The sequence below is a fragment of the Bos mutus genome, chromosome X (assembly GCF_027580195.1).
Source record: "Bos mutus isolate GX-2022 chromosome X, NWIPB_WYAK_1.1, whole genome shotgun sequence".
Classification (NCBI taxonomy): domain Eukaryota; kingdom Metazoa; phylum Chordata; class Mammalia; order Artiodactyla; family Bovidae; genus Bos; species Bos mutus.
Window position 1 is genome coordinate 31,955,689 of NC_091646.1, and position 7,427 is coordinate 31,963,115.

General features: G+C 44.2%; 1 long non-coding RNA gene across 1 annotated transcript; it reads left to right on the forward strand.

The window, feature by feature from the left end:
• The first annotated feature begins 325 nt into the window (after positions 1-325).
• On the forward strand, positions 326-6,796 carry LOC138986377 (uncharacterized). Its single transcript, XR_011463214.1, has 4 exons — positions 326-509; positions 917-1,010; positions 2,626-2,725; positions 3,289-6,796. It is a non-coding gene; the product is annotated as an uncharacterized lncRNA (long non-coding RNA).
• The last annotated feature ends 631 nt before the right edge of the window (positions 6,797-7,427 follow it).

Here is a 7,427-nt window from a genome sequence, read left to right on the forward strand (position 1 = left end):
GCTGGATGGCATCACTGACTCGATGGACGTGAGTCTGGGTGAACTCTGGGAGTTGGTGATGTACAGGGAGGCCTGGCTTGCTGTGATTCATGGGGTCGCAAAGAGTCGGACACGAATGAGCAACTGAACTGAACTGAACGGAACTGAGAGAAAAGAGGAAGAGAGAGAGAAAGGCCAATATTTTTCGGGTTACATGGAAAACCCATAAAGCCCTTACACAGGACTTTTACCACTCACAAAGGCACAGGACTTCCTCTTGAGGAGGTCTTGAAAGCCTGGGCTGGAAAGTGAGCTTGGCAGGCTTCCACACCCTGAAGAGCTGGCTGTGGAGAAGAGAAGGAACCTCAACCTCCCAGGTTTCAGCACCAAAAATGTAACGTAAGGGAGTTAGAGAAGGCGAGGTTCAGAAAAAGAATGAGACTGGCACTTTACAGGAACAGATCTCCTTTAATGAGGCAAGAAGGGGCAGCAGTCACATTAGCGAGCTGCTGCGCTTATCCAAGAAAATAGTAAGTATATATAGGCATGTATGTGGAAAGTTACTGTCTTAAGGGGGCTTGTTCTTCTCCAAGGTTGTTCGGAGTAGTTATCTCTTAAATGGCTTGGGCAAGGAATTTTGGAGATAGACCAGAGGCTGGACCAGCTGGGAGCTGGGCGTAATAAACCTTAATGTACATTTTTTCCTTCGGGTGAGAGAGTTCTTTGTTTTGCATAGAATGGTGGGGAGGACCTGGAGGAGAGTTTTAACTCCAGGCTGTTTTGAGCCATGTAACTTTCCTTCAAAGGGAAAAAGGAAGTTTGCCCCATCCACTCATGTTATGAGCTTCCAAGTTACCTAATTTTCCTGCAACTGTCTTAGGCTGTCGATCTGTAAGCAAGTCTCCTTGTAGATCTGTATAACCACTGTTTCCTCCAGGACCTGTGGTGGAAAAATCTAGTACTGGCCAGCCTATGGGACTGTAATGAGAAGAGAGGGGACCCGGAATTAGCTGTCCAGATCTGCCAGATGAGTAAGTGCAACCTTATGTTATGTGGGGCCACAAATGCTGGGAGGAGGGTAGCACCCATTCCATCAGCTGTAAGATTATTTAACATGGTGTTTAAATGTCTTCCCTGAGTCTCTAAAGTAGGAACTTCCAACAATGTCAGGATCACTCCCTGAGCGCTGCTCAGACACTATGTTTATAATGGACGTCTTTAATTAGTCAGTGGCATCTTTTTCCAGTCCACCGTGAGTGCCATTATTACAGACACTGAATTTATTAGAAGGTCACATTTCCAAAAAGCCTGATATTGCCATTTTCACATCAGAGTTCTGATCTGTCTTTTTATCCTTTTGGAAATCACTTGTAATACCAGACAGAAGCAAGCTGGACTGGATGGGACTGTGAAAAACAAACTTCAGGAATCCAGAGACTGTGGAGTGCTGTTTTTTTTTTTTTTTTTTTTTTTTCAGGTAGGGGAACAAGGATTTGAATGTAATTTAAAGCCAGCTCTATTTAGGAAAGCGGAGCAAGATGAGGCCTGTACACCAAGTTAGTGGCAGAGAATGATAGTCTGCCAGTCTGTCCCCTCTATAAGTGGGTGGGCATTTACTTTGCAGGGGTCCTGGAGGTGTAGGCTCCATATTATTCAAATAATATGCTGGTCAATACTTCATTAAATATTTACCCTTCCACAGTTCGTCTTTTTTTTTTTTTTTGCTTTGCAGATGTTGCTGAGACAATACATCGTGTTTCATTAAAAATAAATTTTAGTATCTCAGTATGACTCTTTCTTACTGTCATCTTTGAGCCTCAATTTCCACATTTGCAAAATGGGAATCACATCTTGCTCTCAGGTGCCGGGAGCCAGCACGGGAGTTCCCACCCATGACAAAGGTCATGCGGAGAGGCCTGATATGCAAAGGCCAGTCAGGACTCGAGGGCCCACTCCCCCAGACCTGCCTGAGCATCTACCCCAAAACCAGAATCTGTTCGTTTTACTATTTCACGACTTTCACCAACTCTTCTGACATTAACGGGGGGCTATCCCCGACCACCTTTCTCTGAAGAAAATCAACTTAGAGCTCTAGTTAATAAGTCTCCTGGGCATAATAGGAGTGTTTCCATTCAAACCCCTCTGTTGACTTTCTAGCTTGCCTGACAGGTTTGTTCAGACTTCTGCAGCTATGCATGTGATTGTTCACAGCCTCCCAACCAGAGAGGCACAGGAAGCTTACGATATTCTAACAATGCAGAGCTCCTCAGAGAGTTAAAATTGTTAGAATAGAACTAGTAGAGGATTTCTTTGTTGAGCTAATGCTTGCTGCCAAGTTTCCATATCCCTTACCTACTGTGTCCCTGGGAGTGTATTGATTAATATAGTTGGTGTATAGAAATGTAAGTAGTAGCTTTAAGGTTTGTAACCTTGGACCCTTGAGTTAATTCTTTTCTTGTTATAGCCCACCATACTTTTTCCCTATAGGAATGCAACTTTATCTAATGCTTTCGGAGGGTGGTGCCTGACTTTAGAATAGTCACCTTTAGAGAAAAATAAGTTTTCTGAAGAAAGGGTCATAAAATGTTAACAGGCCTCCTGGCCAGAAGATGATGTAAATCACCTAAAGCTTTTGTATATGATAAGTTTGCAGAAAGAAAGCCTGGCTTCGATAAGGATCAAGGACTGCTGACCTTGCATGACTCTACCTCCGCCCCCCACCATTATCCTCTATGCACAACTTAAGGTATAAAAACTACTTTGGAAAATAAAGTATGGGCCTTGCTCATCAGGCTTGGTCTCCCCGTGTCGTTCTTTCTTGTTTCCTTTTCTCTACTTTTCTTCTCTGTTCTTCCTTCAGGGTGACTGATCGGAGCGTGGGGGCTCTCTGAGACCACTTACCTGCCTGGGCTTCTAAGACCCAGAGAAGGTGCCTAAGGTGGGGCACCTTCAGCTATTCGAGAGGGCGCCTGCGGCCTCTGTGGTCAGAGCAAGTTCGGTGTCATGAACCTTATTAGTTTCCCATGTAAACCAGTCAGGTCAAGCCTCTGTCTCTTTCTCCTTTTATCTGTCCTTTCGCCAATGCCATCCTCCTGAGGGAATCCCTGGATCCAACCGGGGCTGGACCCCAGCACTCAGGGATATCTATTCTATGGTTTTTCTTGAGTGCTTACCACACAAGAGGTACTGAAGGAATTAGTACACCATTTCCAGAACCCATATATGGGAACAGAACATTGTGGCTTCATTTCGCTCATCTCCCTACCTGTCCAGACCCCATTTCAACCAAACGTTTGTTTCTTTTCACAGGGCCAGCAAATTTCCTCAGATATCACTGGACTTCTCTTTGAAAACCAGCCTCTTTAATCCTGCTATGATGCCAAGAGGCAGCCCAGCAACTCACACCTTGCCTTGCTCTGAGCCACTTTCTTTTCTGGCCATCTATGATGCCTTATGCCAAAGCTGATATGGCTCAGCACCAAGTTCAGGCACCAAGAGGGTGCTTGTTAACTGGCAGTGCAGAAAAGGTCCCCTCCCTTTCATTGTCTGTATCAAGTTACTTCTTTTCTGGGCAGTGGTTAATTTGTTGAAAATCTGTGGAAGAGTTTTCACAATTGGGGTGGGGGGAAAGCACTAAATAGAAATATGAACTCTTATAAGATGCATTCAAAGACACTTCTAACCTCTAGGTTCATAGAAACCTCGGGCTCCTCTGTTGCTTTATTAGCACAGGTTTTATCCATAAGGTGGCATCATAGAACCTGAATTTCATTCACCAAAGGTTAAAATAAAATCCACATTTCTTTGTGATTGGAAACTAAAGTGTGAGTATAGTCTTTAGAGGGCATGTTGACATTTTAAAGACTTTTTGTTTATCCCTGTAATTGGTGAAATTACTTTAAAGCTGTGAAAGATGGGGGTCATGATAATTTCCTACCCAGTGAAAACCTGAGGCCTGAGATACTTAGAAAAACCTATCCTGAGCCCATATTCTTTCACCAAGTGACATGATGATGATCAAAGCTGGCTTATTTCCTAGTCAAAACAATTGTGAAACTTAAGAATAACCGTGATGCCTTCTTCCCCTTCCATACACACTTATTCCCACTGCCCATCATAGTCATCTTGGCTGACTTCTTTAGAGGCAAGGGTCAAGAAAACCTAAATGAATGGTTTAATAGGTAAATCTGCTATGTATTGGCACTTAAAAATAAGTCACAAGGTTGAGGATTCCAAAAAGATGACTCTCCAATTGGTGACAGTTTCACACATCAGGGCTCTCATGGAAAGCGAAGGTAATCCTCCACTGAATTTGAGATGGAATCTGGCTTGCTGGTTCTTTCCCAGAAATTCATTCCTAGGCCAGCCATGTCACTTAGGCTCATGAGACTATACTTCAATGAATGTCTACTCATTTGTGGGAATGTTAATGTTCTATAAATTCTTGGTGCAAAGTATTCCGTTGGATACATACCACAAGTGGGATTGCTGGACTAGATGATAGTTCTGTTTTTAATTTTTTGAGGCACTTTCATACTGTTTTCCATAGTAGCTGTACCAATTTAATCTTGAACTAAATGAGTTTCATGAGTGGTTCTCAGGCCACTTTTGATTGTCGGTTCTTTTCAGGAGAAGTACTGTAGAGATTAAAGGGTCAAAGCGGGAAGGACTTCCCTGATCAGGAAAGATGGAATGACTAACTATGTGTGGACCTTCGTTGGGGTGCCTAAAGCCTAGAGGTGGGGAAGGGGCTGGGAAGAGTGAGCCTCTATAGAGCTGTTCTCAGAGCACAAGGAGAAAGCTGGACAGGAGGACATAGGCCCTCAATGTGAAAGGTGTATTGGACTTTCTGTGGTCAAAAGTGTCTCCTACCTATTTCTCAATCCCTGGTATTGTCTGGGATCATTGTAGCAAGGGTACTGAAAATATAGTGCACATCACTGAGTGTGACATGAGAGTGGATTACTTTCTGACAAAGGTGAGACTTTCATGATGAAGGCTTTACCCTATGCTACAGCATTCCCCAGAATTTTGGACTTCACTATTAGAGATGTTCTTGTGTTCCTGCTTCAGTCTGTGTACTGCCTTAGGCTGTGAAAAGCGACTCAAGAAATGTGGCCTTTCCCCTTCCTATACTGTGGCCTAGAGCAGTAATCTGAGGGAGTCTCCTGGGAGGTGCCCACTGATGTTGACTACACTTGGTTGAGTGGTCTCACTCAACTCTTCTATTGAGACTGCCTGTGGCTGTAAAGAGGCAAATGAAACTGAGTTGCTGGTGCTGGTGCTTCACTTCTTCCTTCAACACTCACACATCCCAGGTGCCTTAGTAAAGTCCTAAAGAAGGTGTATATTGGCCAATGAGCCTGGATGTACAGGAACCTCCCGAGTCAGGTACTCCAGCTGGAGGATCAAGCCCTTGTATTCCTCTTGCTGAAGAGGGCTACACACCCAGGCTGTAGCTGTCTCCCCCCTCTCCTCCCGCCCCGTGTATCTGCTAGAAATCCTTTCTGCTTGATGGTGGCTCCTCTTCCATTTGGTCCTTCCTGTTTGTGGGGGTGACACTGCCTCAAGGGGACCTTCTATGCACTCTCAAAGAATAAGGTGTTGTTGTTACAACAGTGGAGGGACAGTTATGCATTGTTTGTGATGGTGTGCTACTGGAGTGGTGGAGATGAAAGGGGAGCTCAATTTGGGGAGGGAAACGGTCCAATGGTTTCCCTATTTCAGGCTTTTGCTTGCTCTTGATTAGGGAAATTTGGGCCCAGCAGGGCTTTGAGGAGGAGGCTCTGAGAGTATAAGGAAAGACTGACAGTGGGGAGGACAAATGTCTTTGGTGTGATGATTGTGGTGGACATTGTGGGTTCAGGGCTCTTTCTCCTGTCTCCTTCCTCCATTCTTGTGCCCTTCCTTTAGGCTAGCATAGCTGAGAGACAGAAGATAACAATGCACCCTGACGGATATAAGAAAATATGGCTTTCTTATAAACTAGGACATTTATTATGGGATCAGGACTGGTTTCCATTTTCCCAAGAGAATTGTGATTTTGTCTGCAAGTGAAGGCTTTGCTGTCTCTTCCTTGTTCTGTTGTCTAGACCTGTGAAAAATGGCTGTTGTGGAAGGGGAGCTCTTTTCCCTGCTGTACTGTTACACAGTATATAATCTAAGGGAGTTCTGAGAAGGAACTGCTATTGCTTACAGTTCTTTTTTTTTTCTCCAGAGATATTTTTCATCTTTTTCCTGTAGCTTTATGGGCTCTTGGTCACTACTTTTGCTGCCAGATCCCTGAAGGAAAACACTTGGTTTATCAAATTACCAAGAGGCTTATTTAACTTATAGAAAAGATTTGCATACATTGCAGAGAGTCAGAAATGGCAACCCACTCCAGTATTCCTGCCTGGGGAATCCCAGGGACAAAGGAGCCTGGTGGGCTGCCATCTATGGGGTTGCAAGTAGTCAGACATGACTGAGGTGACTTACGAGCAGCAGAGTCAGACAAAGAACTGACACATATTCCAAAGTTTTTTAGGAAAGGCAAGAAAGAAGGCCTTATCCCTTTTCAATATGAGCAATTTAATTGTCCTTATTTTAGTTTCCCTTACAATATGCTCTGGTGAGATACCAGGTCCCCTGAGTATCTGCATCCTCCCTCCAAGTGCTGATTGTAAAGTCCTGGCCATAATCAGACCTGTGCAGAGAACTTCCTCATGAGGAACTTGTGAAAACAGCACCTGAAGGATAAGTACAAAGTGTGAGTGACTTCTTATCCTCTAGCTGCTTTTTAACCCATACATATGTCCTCAGTGGGGATTCTCTGTGATCAATAGGATCAATGGGGATGAGAATTAAAACTACAAACCTTGTTTAGAGATGGTTTAAATCACTCTGCTGATGTCAGCAGTCGGTTGGCAAGTGGAGCTGAACTTCATCTCTCACCGTCCCTTTCTCAAGTACTCTGAAGGAGCAGAGATTTGATCTCTGATTGGTGGAGGTCTGATTTCTGTGTCTTGTGGTGCACAGGACCTGCTAGAATACTTGGTAGGAGGCAAGGACTCAGATCCTGCAGAGTTTTAGTTATGGAATTTTAGTGTGCAGTTCTTTCAGAAAGAGTGGACAGAATGAGCAAAATATGTGCATTCCTATACAATTTGAATGGTCTCTTCATCCCTCTGGACTTGAATTTGCCCTCCCAGTCTACTATGCTGACTCCAGCACACACACAAAATGGGTTACTGAGCGTTGCCTGCCAGGCCACCTCACAGTTTAGATTTGGGTTGGCTTTCTGAGCTTCCTTCACCTCTCCTTATTCGTGTGCAAGCCTACTGTACTACTTCCTATCAGTTTTGGAAAAGAACAGCAGTGAGCTCACTTCAGTGAATCCTAAGAAGATTCACTGGTTTACTCAGCTTCTCCCCATCAGTCAGACAGAGTACCTTCCAGAATGCTGAAAG